Source organism: Geotrypetes seraphini, chromosome 12 (genome assembly GCF_902459505.1).
Source record: "Geotrypetes seraphini chromosome 12, aGeoSer1.1, whole genome shotgun sequence".
NCBI classification, from domain to species: Eukaryota; Metazoa; Chordata; class Amphibia; order Gymnophiona; family Dermophiidae; genus Geotrypetes; species Geotrypetes seraphini.
In genome coordinates, this window is record NC_047095.1 from 39,877,306 (window position 1) to 39,895,742 (window position 18,437).

The following is an 18,437-nucleotide window of genomic DNA, read 5'->3' on the forward strand; positions in this document are numbered from 1 at the left end:
TGATGACATTAAAAAAAAAATCAGTAACTGTAATCAAAATTGTAGAGGCAGGGATGAAAAATTGTTAAGCAATGACCAAGGCAAAACTCTCTGATTTACAAGCGCAATGGGGGGGGGGGGGGGGGGTGGCGTGGAAGTTGGACCATGATATGGAAAAACTGGGATGCAAAGAAAAACCAGCAGCTAGAGAATGACACGGGGACTAATTTTTCCCCGTCCCCGCAGGAACTCATTTTCCCATCCTGTCCCTGCGAGTTCATGTCCTGTCCCTGCCCCATTCCCGCAAGCTCCGTCCTCATCTGCACAAGCCTCAAACACTTTAAAATCACAACTGCTTGAGGCTTGTGCGGTTAAGGCAGAGCTTATAGGAATGGGGCAGGGGCAGTGACAAAACATCCTGGGGACGGGATGGGGAAAAATTTGTCCCCGTGCCATTCTCTACCAGCAGCAGCAGCAAAAACACAGATGGACCTCTGGCACCAGGATGCAGATGCAAGGTCATTGAAGTCTAGGGCACTATGGAGATGAACCAGTAGAATGCAACGTGACATCACTTGCAAAGGATGGCCAGACAACCACAGGGAACTACTTACTGGCCCCAGCAACCGTTGAGAAGGCACAAGGAGCAATGTCAAGAGTTCTCTTGTGATGACAACATCCATCATGCCTCCTCTCTCTACGATTAAAGAGGATGCTTTTCATGGTCTTCTTTTTACATAGCGCTAATGAACACTTGAATCAGCACAGCCTTCCATAGAAAACAGCACTTCCAACAACAACCTAAACTAAACATGGATCTTATCCAAATAGTGGCAAAATATTGCTGCTACTTGAATACAACTTTGGCCTGCCTTATTCCCACCCCCCCCAAGTTTGGCCCCTTAACCCTTTCAGGACCAAGGGACATATTTGTCCCATAACTTTAAAATCCTATAAATTTTGATTGGGATAGTCTACAGTTCTAAATTTGATATGTACGGATTCCATATGATACTGCCTTTATGTAAACAAACTGGTTCCGACATTCATTCATTAGCGTCGTTGCCAGATTGACGAGAAGATTCACTTGCCACACTGTCCATAAGCCAGAAGTTTGATTTTTAAAAAAAAAAAATAATGATATTTCACAAAAAAAATCAATTTTTTGGCATCTGCAAGCCCTTTTTACCATAAAAATATCGTCAAAACCACAAAAATTGGCCTACGATCCTTATGGTCCTGAAAGGGTTAATGGATAGTAATGACCTGTTTAGTCATGAAAAGGTCCAACGCTCTCTGTATAAGGTCTCTTAGGGTTCCAGGGCTGGTATCATGCTTGTTGCAGAATCTGTGAGGTCTGTAGTTTTTTTTTTAATATATAGTGGGTCCTCAAACCTGATTGGTTGGGGCTTGAGGTAAATGAGGGAGGGAAGTCTGTAAAATAACCCCCTGGACCCTAGCAGACCCTCCCCCCAGATCATCATGGAAATTTGATAGTCATTAGGAGGGTTGAGGGGCCGTGGGGGGGGGGGAGTCATTTCAAAGAGGGGTTCTGTCAGGGGGGGAGGGGGATTTGTCATTACAGCCCAGGAGCATCGGGCTGTAGTTATCGGGCATGGCCTAATGCTCCTGGGCCACAGGGATACCGCAGGTTGCTGAATCCCAGTGGGCATCAAGGTGCAGTGAAAAGCAAACCTTTACTGCACCTTGATGAATCTGCACCTTGATGAATACTGCACCTTGATGAATAGTGATTTATTTGGAAAGGCAGGAAAACAGGAAACAGAAAAATATTCACTAGTTTTAATCTTAGCTCAATATTTTTAATATGTTGCACCTGATTCCATTTCAAGATTGATGTGATAAGGCTGGCCTAGAATTGAATGTATAGGTTTATCTAAAATGCCACATATTTGTACATATATAACACATAACTCATGCAAAATTTTAAAGAACACAGAATTATCACATTTTAGCACTTTGAATGTATATTTACTCCACCAATTGTGGAAAAATGAAAAATATTTCTGTTTACACAAATGATAGATTTTTCTCTGATGCAACTAAAACGGGCTTAGCGGGTTTGGGGAATAAGCCCTTTGATTGGTTTACATGTTGCACACCATCTTGAATGGTAATAACCAAGAAGATGGTTTATAAATCAAGAAATAAATGAGGGAGTCCGGCCTAGTTAATTAAACTCTGCTGAGCTAGCCAGCCGCCAATACTTAACCGGCTAGTGCCACTGAATATCACCGCATACCAGCTAGGTTAGGGGTGGGCCAGGATGCAGACTTATGGAGCAGCAGCTGCTTAGCCAGTTAGTGGTGATGTTTAGCCTGCTAATGCGCTAACCCCTCCTCTTCTGTTAAAATGAAATAGCAGTTTTTAGCGCGGTGAGCTGCACTGAATGGCCTGCGCTGCTCCCGACGCTCATAGAGTTCCTATGAGTGTCAGGAGCAGCTTGGGCCATTCAGAGCAGCTCTCTGCTCTACATACTGCTTACGCAGTTTCGTATAAGAGGGGGAGGGGGGTAAGTAACCACATGAAGTTAGGAGAGCAAAAATATTGCTGGTATTCGGTTAACTTCCAGGTCAGTGGACAGTGGTGTAATAAGAGGCAGCGGAAACAGCCCCGGGTGCCATTTTTTCAGGGATGCTGGCGCCAGCACCTCTTTCCCCACCCCCCTGCCCCGTGTACCTCTTGGTGTGAGTAGCATCTTCCACTTGCTGCTCATGCCGGTGTTGACTCCATTCTGACATCACTTCCTTGTAACAGGACCAGGATGTGACATCAGAAGGGAGCTGATGCTGGCACGAGCAGCAGATGGAAGATGCTGCTTCATTCAAGAGGTACATGGGGGGGGGGGGGAACCCAAGTGACAGGGAAGAGTGGGGGAGGGGATGCATGGCAAGGGAATGCTGTGCGCCATCACCCCTGGCACCAACCTCCCTCGCTACTCCACTGTCAGTGGACATACCCAGATATTCAGTGCCAGGAGCTGCAGATACCCCAGTATTGTATATTTGGGTTACATCAATCCACCACTGGAAGTAGTTTGCAAGCCACTTACTGCTACAGGTTCAATATTAACCCCCTAAATATATAATCATTTGTATAGCGTGTGTATAATACACTTATCCATACTGCTGGCTCAGTAATAATTCACTTTGAGCTAAAGCTATGGAGATTAAAATGACTAATCAATACATAAAAAAACCACTTATTTAGGTTAAATCTGAAACAAATAAAACCGACCGATATTCAGCGCTATTTAACCGGCCAGAAATGGCGATGACCAGTTAAATAGCGTCTAACCAGCTAAATCTGAATATTCAGCATGAGACTAGTTATCTCTGCTGATTATTCATAGTCAGTGGCTAAAATTTAGCTGGCTGTATCATACAATAACCACCAATTATCAGCGCTGACTGGCCAAGTTCAACAGCTAAATCAGGTCGTACAAATAGCAGTCCTATCTTTAGTCCCTAAGACTTAACCGGCCGGCACTAAAAAATAGATTTGGCCAGTTAAGTTTAGGCCAGTCCTCCAAAAACATATATTCAATGCCAGTCACTGGAAATAGCCCAACATTGAATATCCATGGTCGGCTCCACGGTGGGAGATAGCCGGTCTGCCTCCCATGGTCTGAATATCGGCTGGAAAGAAACCATTTTAGCGTGCTTGTTGCAGGTTTCCCGGTCTCGCTGCGTCCTGTCAGGTAGAAACCGAAGTTTCAACCACCATGCTGAGGGCTTTCTTCAGGGTATGTTGTGAGTTTGTCTCGGAAATAGTGGGTTCACTGACCTGATTGGGAACAGGGCAGTCCACCAATTTGAATTTTGGCGGGAAAGTCAGTTGGTCAGAAATTTGAGTTTTGTTGTGAAAGTCTATAGAATGGAAAAATCTGTGTTAGGTTTAAAGATGTTCTCCCCGTGGAGCTGGGTTTGATGTTTCCTCAGGGTCTCGCTGCATCTTGTCAGATAGAAAGCCACAGCATGGTGGCTGAAACGTCAGTTTCTACCTGACAAGACGCAGCGAGAACCAGAAACCTGCAACAAGTCTGGTTCTCGCTGCGTCTTGTCAGGTAGAAAGCCACAGCATGGTGGCTGAAATGTCGGTTTCTACCTGACAAGACGCAGCGAGACCTGGAAACCTGCAAAAAGCGCAATGCCAGCTGCGGAAACCCTGATATTTCATATCAATTTGTGTAATTAATTAATTATTTACACAAATTGATATGAAATATTCTTTTTTAAGCAACATTTTAGAGTAAAGTCTTTCTGTAAAGAACTACGTAGTAGTGAAAACTTCTCTGATAGCAGTCTATATAGAAACAGAGAATGTGGCTGCAGATAAAAACTGTGTGCCCTATTCAGTTACCCTTCCTTCACTTACTGTTCCTTCTACCCCCTCCACTGGAAGGCTGTTGCACCATCTACTACTCTTTCTGTACAAAAATATTTCCTTAGATGGCACCAAAGTCTACCCCCTTTCACCTTTTGCCTATGGCCCCCTTCCTTGTTCCAGAGCCTATCTTTCATTGAAGGACGTCTGCTGTGCATTTATACATTGTAGGAATTTAAATATCTTTATCATATCTCCATCTTAATTGTCCACATTTAGATCTAAAGACCTTTCTCATATGTTTCTCCCATTGACCATATTAGTAATTTCACTCTGGATTGGCTGTATCCTGTTTATCTTTTAAGGTGCAGCCTCTAGAACTCTAGAACTTTCGGTGTCAGGTTAAAAGCGCGCCGGGACAAAGGCGCGCACAGACAACTGAGCGCAGTGCGGAGGTGCGCGCCGCAGAAAATTACTGTTTTTACGGCTCCGACGGGGGGGGGGCGTGGGGGGTTAACTTAATAGAGATTGCGCCGCGTTGTGGGGGGTGTGGGGGGTTGTAACCCCCCACATTTTACTGAAAACTTCACTTTTTCCCTGTTTTTAGGGAAAAAGTTAAGTTTACAGTAAAATGTGGAGGGTTACAACCCCCCAAACCCCCCACAACGCCGGCGCGATCTCTATTAGGTAAACTGGGGGGGGGGTTCCCCAACAAAACCCCCCGTCGGAGACCCTAAAAACTGTAATTTTCTTCGGCGTGCGCCTCCATCTTGCGCTCAGTTGTCGGCGCGCGCCTTTGTTTTTTGCCGAGTCTGAGAAAGATGCACTATATCACCTCCTCAATTCCAGCTGTCACTCCTCTCCCTATGCACCCGAGCATCCATCTCTGGCTCATGTTGTCACTTTATTTATCTATTTGAGCACCTTAAGATGATCAGATACGATCATTGCCAGATATTGCTGCTTTCAAGAGAACTTCACCCTTTATAATCCGTACTAATCCACTACATGTTTAGGATTAGATCTTAAACTGCCAAACTCTAGACATTTCCACAAGATTTGCTAGATCCTTCCTGCTGTTTTAATTAATTTCATCACTTGCTCTGAATATCTGCAGGGCTTTGAGACAGAATATTTGGTTTACTCCATGCCCAGTACAATTCTGTTTTGATTGTTCATCTTTTATGTGGGAAGTCTCTGATGTGCCTTTTGGACAATATGCATTTCTACGCCTGTGATGTGCCAGAATCACAGATGGCCAGTGATAGTTTTAGTTGATCCTCCCACGAATCCAGTTTTCTCTTTTTCACTGACTCTGTGCCTTTAGATTTCACAGGACTTCTAAGCAAAACGTCTACACAGACGTTTTGCTGTTCCAACATGCCTTGCAGAATAAGAGTCAGAAGCAACATTTGTCAGCTACGTCTGTTTAGCTTTTTTGCAGAGCTCCAGAAATTAGCCAAGGTCAAGTTCTGTTTATGCATTGCTTTTTTTGCAGAATTACCTTCTTGACTTAATAGCTTCCTTTTGGGTGACATTTCTCCCAGAAAGAAGAAAAATTGTCCAAGGTCAGCCTACAGATCAGCTCAGAGGCTAGCAGGAAATTGCAGTGGATCAATTCAATTGCACTGGGCCTACCAACCAGCATTAGGCAGCACGCCACCAGTCAAAAGCATGCTGAGCAGGAACAGGCTCCCCTCTTCAGACGCTGGGAGAAAACAGCAAAGCCAAAAATGGGTCTTGAAAGCTGCAGAGCACAGTGCAGTCATGTTTTACTGGAGTTCTTTCAAGCCATATAACACTGTCATCTCAAGTAGGAACTAGAGAATGACACGATGACAAATTTTTCTCTGTCTCCGCAGGAACTCAATTTCCCAGTCCCATCTCCACAAGTTTTGTCGCTGTCCTTCTCCCTGCCCCATTCCTGTAAGCTTTGCCTTAACCACGCAAGCCTCGAACACATGATTTTAAAGTGTTTGAGGCTTGTGCAGATGAGGACAGAGCTTAGGCATTGGTGGAATGAGGCATCATGACATCACAATCTGAGCTCTAGAATGTTGCTGCTTATGATTATATAGTGTTTGAGGCTTGTGCAGATGAGGACAGAGCTTAGGCATTGGTGGAATGAGGCATTATGACATCACAATCTGAGCTCTAGAATGTTGCTAGTTATGATTTTAAAGTGTTTGAGGCTTGTGCAGATGAGGACAGAGCTTAGGCATTGGTGGAATGAGGCATCATGACATCACAATCTGAGCTCTAGAATGTTGCTGCTTATGATTATATAGTGTTTGAGGCTTGTGCAGATGAGGACAGAGCTTAGGCATTGGTGGAATGAGGCATTATGACATCACAATCTGAGCTCTAGAATGTTGCTACTTATGATTTTAAAGTGTTTGAGGCTTGTGCAGATGAAGATGGAGCTTGCAAGAGTGGGGCAGGGACAGGAAAAGAACTTGTGGGGACAGGCTGCGAAAATAAGTTCCTGAGGGGACAGTGAAAAATTTGTCCCCGTGTCATTCTCTAGTAGGAACTGTCTAACCTGGGTTTTTTTCCCAACACTGTCATAAGTACATGTTTTGGGTAACATGTCAGATGGAGAAAGGCATCTAACAAAACCCCCCCCAAAAGATATCATCCAGTGGATGAAGGGTCTTCACATTACAACAGGCCCTCACATTGGTAAGAATTTACTCACCTAAAAGAAAAAGCACAAGCCCAAAAAACAAATTTATCATATATTTGGAAAAAATCCACACTGTTGAAAGGCTCCAGGTTTCCTGCTGTTTGAGAGGGCTTGCTGCACAGATGTAGGGATTAGGAGGATTTGGAAGGAAAATGTATTTTCCTGCCCTCCTGGTAAAAACTAGAAACGCATGTCTCTTTTAATTATGCTTTGTGCCCTTTGAAGTTTTTCTGGATTTTTTTATTTTTCTCATATCGATGATGTAATTTATGTAAATAATCATCTATCTATGAAAAGAAATGTGCCTGTCACAGGCCGAAATAGAAAACATCCGTCATTTTGAAGTGATTAACCTTCTCCAGATGTTGAAATTATCGGATTTCAGGGGTTTCTCTTTGTTGTGATAATGACATAGTATCCAGAACATGAATGTTTACTTTCGTGTGTGCGCGCATGTGGGTCAGACTCGGATATTTCACAATCCTATTAAAGTCTGCACTCACTGTAATTGTATGTGTAGATAAAAGCCCATACAGTTGTTAGTATTTCTCGTTAATTGTATAGCCCTGCTGGTAATTTGACTGTAAAGGAGCTCAGAGAAAATACTTGAAAGGACCACCACCGCCCACTTAGGTAATCAATTTATACATGTCAGGTTGGAGCAGAGATGTTTATCCCTCTCGGTTGCCCTAGTCGAATGACCTGGTAGTCCTGGGAAATGTATCTCAGCCAAGTTTTGCTTACATACGTATAATGCTCGATAGTGCTGATAATTCCAGGTGACAGTGTGATAATCTTTAATCTCGGTTTGTTAAACTTTGAGGGTTACAGCGGGAAACAATAATCATTATACTCCTAAATGGCGTTACACTTAGCTTTGGAACAGTTGGAATTTAGAAGATTAAGGTATACAAAAGAATGGTTCCTATTAGCTCCCTACCAAGTTATTGCGTGCTTCAAACAAGAGACCACGGCAAAACAAAGGCATCTTGGATTGTCACCCCAAAAAACCATCAAGATAATAGGGACAGTCTGCTGACTGAATGGTAAGTGCTATACCCTGTCATTCAGAGGACCTGGGTTCAATTACAAGTACAAGGGCTGGTTCCTGCTTCTTGGGCTGGCTGGGGCTGGGCATGCTAGAGGGGAGTGGTCTCAAACTCGCGGCCCGCCAGGTACTATTTTGAGGCCTTCGGTATGTTTATCATGATCACAAAAGTAAAATAAAACAGCTTCTTGATCATATGTCTCTTTAGCTATAAATGACGATATTATTATTAAGACTTAGCCAAAAGGAAAGATTTATAAACTATGAAGAGTTTTATCTCATGCAAAATTGTCATTTCTTTAATAAGACATTAACTATTTTTTTTCTGCGGCCCTCCAAGTACCTACAAATCCAAAATGTAGCCCTGCAAAGGGTTTGAGTTTGAGACTACTGCTATAGAGGCAATGTCCACATCCTGTGGAGCCAGGTGGCATCTTCTAGACCAGGGGTGTCCAACCTGCAGTCCCGTGAAGTATTTTGTGCGGCCCCAGTCGAGGGTGTTGCAGTGTTTTCCTCTGCTGTCCCCAGGTGTTTACCGTTTTGCCGGCTCCCTCCTCTGTCTTGCTGCAGCGTTTGTGCGGCTCCAGAAACATTTTTTTCAGCCATTACAGCCCAGGGAAGCCAAAAGGTTGGACACCCCTGTTCTAGACCATAACCCATTCCTCAAAGGCCATAACCCAGTCAGGTTTTCAAGATTTCCACAATGAATATGCATGAACAGCATTTTTGAACCAGTACACTGTGTTATGTCATACTGGCACTTTTTTCCCAGCTGTACTTTTTTACAGCAGTGGAAAGGTGGATGGGCACCACTTCTTCTTATGCCAGTTCCAGTCTCAAAATGGCTGCCATGGGCTGTTACCACATGGGCAGGAGTGAGTGGGGGTTGCATCTGCCCCCAAAGATGTTACTAGATCACCAGGGCTTTTAAGGGAGGCTCAGGGAAAGAGGAGTTGTGGTCAGGGGGGGAGGGGAAGTTGCACTATGATCATTGGTGGGGGGGGGTCAGTGGGGGGCATACTAGCAACTTTTCTCCTAGAAAAAAGCACTGTGGCTGAGATCTATTTGCATACAATGGAAGCAGCACATGCAAGTCAATTAGGGTTATCATGTGGCTCCAGAAAAAAGAGGACGGATTGAGATATCCGGGTTTTACTTCCATTGAAAGCAATGGAAGTAAAACCCGGATGTCTCGATATAGGATACATGTATGCTGGATTCCAGAAGGCTGCAATGGCTGGTGATGTGGGTTACCAAAATAAATGGGGGAGGGGGGAGGAATCCTATCGTGATTGCAGATGAAGACTCCTTGTGTCTCTGCCTTCTAGAGGGTGATTCTAATTGAGCTGGAAGCCCAAGCAGCACGAAGAACCAAATCTTGCTAATTTTTTGAAAGAATACTTGCCCTGAAAGATCTCCAAAAGGGTAAAAGCTAGAAATACAAAATTTTGAATGAATACTACTTATTTTGTAATGTAAACAATTTTACATCTTGAAATCAGTCCCTTTAGAGCCCCAGTTGAACACATTAATGTTTGTTTCTGCTCATTTCAACACATGCTGCAAAACCACTTTTATCAGTACCTGATCCTAGTCTGGACCCTTCTTTTACACATGCCAAAGAAAGTTCATAGATCCTTTCCTATCACTATTAAGAAGTTCATCAGTTCTCCACTAGGGGGCTCTATGTTTTAAAGTGTGATGCAACCTGCACTGTGCTCAAAATAGCCTAAATGGGCAAGTGCCTAGAAAAATGGTGCCAGCTGCATGTCAATCACATTTAGGGAAAGGGAATGGGGACTTGTATACTGCCTTTTTGTTGCTGTGGTATTTCAATGTTGACATTCAAAGTGGTGGGCACTGGAGGATTAGGTGACTTACCCAGGGTCACAAGGAGCAGCACTGGGATTTGATCTCACAACCTCTGGTTGCAGAGGCAGCAGTGCAACCAGTGAGACACATTCCTTCCCCCCAGAATCATGCCTAGCAGCGCCTATGTAAGAGCTTAGGTGCTGGAAATGTTGGCCAGGGTTTTTGGAGAATGGCGCTTAGTGGAGCCTAAGTCATGCTCCGCCCATAAAAATGCCCACTAAGGCACTAGGCGCTGCTAAGTGCCATGTGATAGGTGCCAACCTTTTATAGAATCAGGTAGGCGCTTATCGCCCAATTAATGCTATTAAGAAGATTTTGCCAATTAAACCCCCACCTTTTACAAAACCACACAAAGTTTATAGCACCGGCTGGCGCACTGAATGCTCTGCGCTGCTCCGATGGTCATAGAGTTCCTATGAGCGTTGGAGCAGCGTAGAGCATTCAGGGGGTCCTTTTACTAAGGCGCGCTAGCCGTTTTAGCACACGCTAAACGCTAACACATCCATAGAATATAATGGACGCGTTAGCGAATGCTAATATTTAGCACGCGCTAAAAGGACCCCTCAGTGCACTGGCTGGTGCTAAAAACCTCATGCACAGTTTTGAAAAAGGGGGGTAAGTTTGGTGCCCTTTAGAAAATCTGGCCCCCAAATGCCTAGATGCTCAAAAATGCCAAAATGCAGGCCTACATTTTTTTCAGGAAGCTTTTGGAAATAGTGGTCTGTTTAGTTAAAGGCTGTTAAGTTATTAGTTTTAACTCTGTTTTATTTGATGAAATTATTTTAGGTTGGTTTGCTTTTCTGTTGCTGTTTTTCTCTTTTCTTCTTTAAAGAAAATTGTGTTGTTTTATGTCTATTAATTTATGGATGTATTTTTGTAACCCGCATAAGATTGTTTGGATATGCGGTATATAACTGTTTTAAATTTTAAAAAAAACCCTCCTTTACAAAGCCGTGCTAGCGTTTTTAGCTCTGGCCGCCGCGGAACTGTTCCAACATTCATAGAATTCTTATGAGCGTCTGAGCTGTTACCACAGTGGCCAGTGCTAAAAACACTAGTGCGGCTTTGCAAATGAGGAGATAAATAAATCAATATTTTGTCCTATTTTTTATTTGTGTACATTTTTCACAGTATCAAACAAGTATACTGTACATTTGACAAGCAGTTACCAGGACAATATAAAATCTGTTTCTATACAGAATACAAAAAGAAAAGATTTGCTATCAGCAAAAACACAAACAAAAGCCCCCTAAACTAAACTAAACAAAAGCCCCCCTAAACCTCATCTCTGGTATTTTTAATGTCCATAAAAAAGAGGGAAGGGGTTCATAGTTTTAGAACTGGGTTGAGAACTCCTGTCCTCGAGGCACATCTAGCCAGTTAGAATACCCATGAATATGCATGAGATAGGTTTGCATTAGGGCTGTACATCGATTAAAATTTTAATTGCAAGGTAATTGCATAACACGTCCTCCTCACATTTCCTCTTCTATGCTGCAATATATAGACAGCAGATGTACATTCTTAAAACTGACATTTTTTAATTACTAAACTAACGATAAAATAATTTCCTGCATCTCTCATAGCCCAGCAGCTTTTTCTCTCTCCCTCTCTTGTTCACTCTCCCCCTCCCCCCCTAATATGGTATCTTCCCCTGTCTCTAGTTCCCTTCATAGTCCTTCATTTTATCCTCTCTTCCTGCCCCCATCCCCCCAACAGGTCCAGCATCTTTCCCTCTGCATCCTTGTCCAACACCAGTCTCTCTGCTCTCCCTCTGCCTCTTCCCCTCCAGTCTCTGTACTCTCAGAATTTAGTACCTCTTCTTCAGCATCGGCTTCCTTTCAATCGAGCACCTCTCCCTCTATCCCTCTCCCCTCGAATACAGCACTTTCTCAGCCAGCCTCCCTCCATTTAGCTAGTAAAGCACTTTTTTCTTTGTCTCCCCTCTACTTCCCTTCAACTTTCAAAATTATGTTGACAGCAAAAGCAACAGCCCCTGCGTGCTACCCAGGCTGACCCGGAGCCTTTCCTCAGCCGAGTCCGGCCCCTCTGATGAAACTTCCTATTGATGTTAAGTGGCACTGATTAGAATGTGTACACACATCTTGATGCATGCTATTCTATAATACTGGTTTACATATTAAACCCGGGTATATATATGCTTCAGATAGCTCATAAATTAATCTATTTTTAAAAAGTTGTCCAATTTTTATATAAGAAAAAAGGCCTCTGAAACACCTCAGGCAGGAATTGGAATGAGTCAGATGACAGCAGCGGCACTGGGGGATCTTTGATAAAGCAATGCTATTGTGAAACATGTCAGATCAATAGCTCCCAGGCTAAATTTAAGTTGAGATGAATTTAAGCTAAGTATCAAATTCATCAGATTAATTATTATATATTCTAAGAAAATAAGGGGCTCATAATCGAAAGAGAAAAACGTCCAAAAACCGGCCTAAGTCGGCACTTGGATGAACATTTCTCAAAAAAGTCCAAGCGCCGATAATAAAACCAGGTTTTAGACGTATTTCTAAATGACCTAGGCCTTCATAGTGCCGCTCAACGTGCAAAGCTAAACGGGACGTTTCAGGAGGTGTGTCGATGGCGAGAGTTAGGCAGGACGTGGGCTGGCTTAGACTTAGTCGTACAGCATGTATAATCGAAAGTTTAAAAACAGAGCCTAGACGGAACTTGGACGTTGTGACTTAGACCTTGTAAAACATGGTCTAAGTCACAAAAACCCACCTAAACTCACCAGATAAGCACTGCAAACACATAACACAGACCCCCCACACACTACCCCAGTGATCACCAACCCCTCCTCAACCCCATAAAAATTTTATTCACAACTTTAAATTTCAGCCTCCAGACCATCATCACCTGGCCGCCTGGCATAGGAAAGCCTAGTCGTCCAGCCCAGAGGCAGCTTAAGTCATCTTGGGGGTGGGTTAGGGACCTATGGAGAGGAGGACCCATGCCCATAATCCCCTGTAATCACTGCATTGATACTGAAACATGTGCACTCCCCTATACACCCCCAAACCCTTTTTTACTGGCATATAAGTGGCTCCTGCAGCCATAAGGGCTGTTGGGGTGGTAGATAAGTGGGTCTAGGGGATTCTGGAGGTGGTTTGGGGGGCTCATCATCACCTATAAGGGAGCTATAGTGAGGAGAAGCCATGGCACCCGTTTTGTGAAGTTCACAGCAGTGCCCTGTAAGGTACCCCACTATTTAGGTGGCATGTCTGGGTGTGCAGTCCATCACTTTGCAGACCCCTCCCACGTCCAACAGGGCTTGTTCTAGGTGTTTTGGACTTGGATAGAAAGTTGGACGGAAATGGGGTATAAAGATGGACGATTTAGTGGCTTGGACGATCAGATTGGCAGGATGTATAATTAGACGATTTTCGAAAGTAAAAAAAAAGTTGGACGTATCTTTTGAAAATGTGTCTTAGGCTCTTTTTAACTTTTGACGACTTGCGAGATGGACGTAAACGGACTTAGACGTCCCTTTTGATTATGCCCCTCCAAGTCTCTAAATAATATGTAATAAAAAATAAAATAAATTATTTATTTATTGGCTAATATGAAATGAGGCCAGTGAGGATAAATATACACTGGAATTCCTGCCTGATATGAAGTTATTATCATAGGCGGAGGGAGGTGTTTCTGAGGCCTTTTTTCTTATATAAAAATTGAACAACTTTTTTAAAATAGATGAATTTTTGAGCTATCTGAAGCATATATATATCTGGGTTTAATATATAAACCTTAATAGATATTGCCCGAGTAATTTACATTTATTATATTTAATTTAAGTGCCTAGGTCAAGATTACCTGATCATGTTAGGTATAATTATATTTTGACTCCATTGAGCTCAGTTTGGAGTAGATTGTTGAAATTTTGGGAGTATCATCCGAGTGTAACAGATTTTTTGCCTATTCAAGGAAATGGTGATTTTAACCCGGGAATGACTAATGTGATTTTTAGATCTTGGGGAAATAAGGGGGGTTCATTTTATTGCACAGATTATGGATGAGACGGGGAAGATAAAAAGGTTTCCAGAACTTTCCTTAAATGTAGGAAGTGGACCAGGGTCATTATATCCAAATACCCAATACAGCCCGAACTCCTAGGAGTAACAATAGACAGATGCTGCACAATGCAGTCCCAAATCAATAAGACATCCCTGAAAGCTTTTTTAATTATGAGAAATCTATGTAAAATAAGAAAATTCTTCGACCCAGAGCAATTCAGGCTAATTGTCCAATCCCTAGTCTTAGGTCTACTGGACTATTGCAATTCCCTCTATCTACCTTGTCCTGCCAACATGATACAACAACTTCAGACTATACAAAACACCGCCCTCAGAGTGATCTACTCTCTGAGAAAATATGATCACATCACCACTGCCTTCCTAGACTCTCACTGGCTACCAATACAAGCACGAATTTAATTCAAATTCTACTGTCTATTATTCAAAGCATTAAACGGCACTGCCCCCTCCTACCTAAACAACCGCTTAAATCAGATCCTCGACACAAGACAAAGAAGAACCCTGACCCCTTTTGCCTTCCCTCCGCTCAAGGGCACTCAGCGCAAGAAGATGTTTGACAACCTTCTGGCGACGCAAGCAGCAAAACTCAACCATTCCATCTCCAACCTGCTGACGGCAACGGGCGACCTCAAAACATTTTGGAAAGAAATCAAAACCCTGCTTTTCAAAAAATTTATCCAGATATCTTAACACCCCCCCCTTCACCCTCCTCCCAGATAAATTCCCCTCCCAAAGCCTCCACTTAGGTAATCTCTTCCTCCTCAAAACACCAACCAAGAATACAGATCCCTGAAATGTAATGTAATCTTATTTGTAACCTAACTGTAACCTATTTGATATATTACCTAGAAATGTACAGTCAGCTTACTACCCAAAAACCAAACAAAACAAACAAACAAACAAAAAAACTATTGTAACTTCATTGGAAATGTCCAATCAGCTCTTTTGTAATCCGCCTTGAACTGCAAGGTATAGGCAGAATAGAAGTCACTAATGTAACATAAGAACATAAGCAATGCCTCCAGACCTGAGGTCCATCGTGCCCAGCAGTCCGCTCACGCGGCGGCTCAACAGGTCCAGGACCTGTGCAGTAGCCCTCTATCTATACCCCTCTATCCCTTTTTCCTGCAGGAAATTGTCCAATCCTTTCTTGAACTCCAGTACCGTACTCTGTCCTATTACACCCTCTGGAAGCGCATTCCAGGTGTCCACCACACGCTGGGTAAAGAAAAACTTCCTAGCATTCGTTTTGAATCTGTCCCCTTCCAACTTTTCCGAATGTAATATATGCAATTAGAACATTATGTTACTCATATACGAAGATTGGGTTTTTCTTGTGGGGTTCGTGAAAGGCTTCTAGATTTTTTTAACCAATACAAGGATGTCCCAATCTCTGTATCGTTGTTACATAAATGGTGGTGACGTTTCGTTCCCAATAGAACTTATGATAGTATTTTACAAAAATGGTGTGATGAGTTAGGGATTCAAATATCTTTGGACGATTTTAGTCAAGCTATCCATCGATTGCCTAAAATTATTAAGGGTTATGTTTGGAAGAAATATACATATAGAAAGGTACATAGGGCATACTTCTCACAAGTGCAAGCATTCCATGCGGGATTAGTTAATTCTCCCAATTGTATTAAATGTAATAAAGCTCTTAATACACTCTCTCATGCTTTGTGGCAATGTCCTCTTATCAAGCCATTCTGGTCTGCCATCCTATTATTTTTAGGTTCATTATGGAAGAGTCAATTAATGGAATCCCCAAGGGGGGTGTTATTTGGTAAAGCAGCTGCTTGTGGGGTATTTGGACAAGGAATAAGCATTTTATTTCAAAAGGCATGTATGATTGGTCATAAATGCATTTTGAAATATTGGTTACAGAAAGATCCGCCTAGTTATTGGCATTGGAGGAACCAACTCCATTGTTTAATTTTATTTTAGGTTTGGGAGGTTCATACATTTCCTAGACAAACTCATCTCTTTTTGAAAATTTGGGACCCCTATATTCAAAACCTTTCCTCTAGAGCAGTGGTTCCCAACCCTGTCCTGGAGGAACACCAGGCCAATTGGGTTTTCAGGCTAGCCCTAATGAATAAGCATGAAGCAAATTTGCATGCCTATCACTTCCATCATATGCAAATCTCTCTCATGCATATTCATTAGGGCTAGCCTGAAAACCCGATTGGCCTGGTGTTCCTCCAGGACAGGGTTGGGAATCACTGCTCTAGAGCACGAAGTATGATTCTTAATGTTTTACATTGAAGCTTTGGAAACATTCATTGCATTCCAATACCTAGTAATTTGTGTCACCTTCCCTTCCAGGGGAGGGGAGGGAATAGAGGGGATGATAGTAATTTGTATGGAAATACTTGAATTGTATATTTGCTTAATTCCTTCATTACAATGTTATAATTAGAAATAAAAAGAATGGGGAGGGGGGGGCGTATAGAGAAATGAAATAGGTCATATAGAAATATATTTGGAGGAATAATAGAAATACGTATGGAAAAATTATAATTGTGAATCTAATTGTAATAAATATCTTTAGTATTATATTATTGTGTATTTATTTGATTCCTTCAATAAAATGTTATAAATTAAAAGTAAAAGTTTCCATCTGAAAGTAGAATTCTATAATACTGGGCATCTAAATCCCTTAGTGTGCAACCCAGAAGTAGGCGTGGCCATGGGAGGGGCATAAGTGGATCATGGACATTCCAAAAAATTGCATGCAGTAGTATAGGGGTCCGGATTTACACCAGGTCTCAACAACAGAAAGTCTGGTGCGCAGAGGATTGACGCTAAGCACTATTCTATAAAAGATGAGCGTCCTTTATAGAATAGGAGCGCCAGTCATTTCTGGTGCCCATTTCTAAGCACCATTCATAGAACTCTCCTCTTTATGTGCAAAAAATGGTTTATACAGTTCCCACCATTTTAACTATTTGAGCCTTTCCCAGGAATCCTAGTAAAGTGGACATTATATTAAATTGCATTAACACTGGGACCCTTAATTTAACATCCCAAATTCTTGATATGCAAATAAGTTTATCACTAACTTACACGCATCAAAATTCGTGCATTAGCAGGGATGTTGATGTAAAGACTTAGCTATACCTCCTGGAGAGGTTAATGAATCCATTAACTTTCGCATACTTTAATGTATACTATTTTTATATGATCTAATACTCTAGTTAATGAGATATTTTGCATATATTTGCATCTGATTATCATAGCATTTAGCCCTTGACTGCGTTGGCCCCAAAATCTATCAATTCAGTTTAACAATTGAATATGGTGTCCTGGAAAAATGTTTATAGCCGGTTGAAAAAAAACGACTGGAAGCTGCTCACTTTTCACATCCTTTGTTATTTAATCTAAGCAATTTTATAGTTTTGTTCAGAATTCAACCATCCAGCCATTCATTCATTCAGTGGCGTAGCAAAGGGTGGGCCCCGGGCGCCATCTTTCTAAGGGCGTGGCAACCCTCCTCCTCTCCCCCGCTCCTCTCCTTGCTACGCACGCACCCCTTGCCTTCCCCTGTACCTTTTTTTTTTTTTACTTCCCCGGCCTGAGGCTGCTGCCCACATTGGTATCGGCGCTCTCTCTGACATCGGTTCTGGGACCCATGCCTAGGACGTGACGTCCGATGTGAGCATGCTGCTCACGCCTGAGAAGTTAAAAAGGTATGGGAAAAGGGAAGGGGGCACACGCAGCGGGAGGGAAGTAAGAGGTCGGGGGAGGGACGCCACCACCCCAGGGGCCGTTCACCCTTACAACGCCACTGCATTCATCCAGCCGTCCTTACTATAATGCCATTCTTCCTTTTGGTGTTTCAGCACATGGGAATCTCTTTGTTTCTTCTGTAACCTTTCTCTTTCTGATGTTGAAACGGTCTTCCTCGTCTTTTCTTTGTCTCAGCATTTTTCGTGGACCAAATCTGACAGTTAATGAAAAGGGTTTTTGCCACAAGGGCTTTGTGCTTTATATTCCCTTATTGCTTTCAGAGTTAAAACATGATCTTCCAGCAGTGGTCCTCTGAATTTTCTGCAGCTCTTTTTTTTTTTTTCACATCTGGCACAGGGCAACGCAAGCTTGTGTGACCTCCAAACTGGAGATATGCAGACAACGTTAAGTCAAACTCAAAACATGCAGATGCCAGCCTGGTCAGCATTCACATAATCCGCTCCGTTTACAAAACCGCGCAAGAGGTTTTTAGCGCCGGCCGGCACGCTGAATGCTCTGTGCTGCTCCGACGCTCATAGGAACTCCATGACTGTTGGAGCAGTGCACAGCATATAGCGCGCTGGCTGGCCTTAAAAATCTCTTGCGCAGTTTTGTAAAATAAAAAAAAAAAAAAGGGGGGGGAGAATATTTGCATTTTCCCCACATTTAATGGAGGAATTTCCATTAATTTTCTCAGTGAGCTTGAGGAAAATCT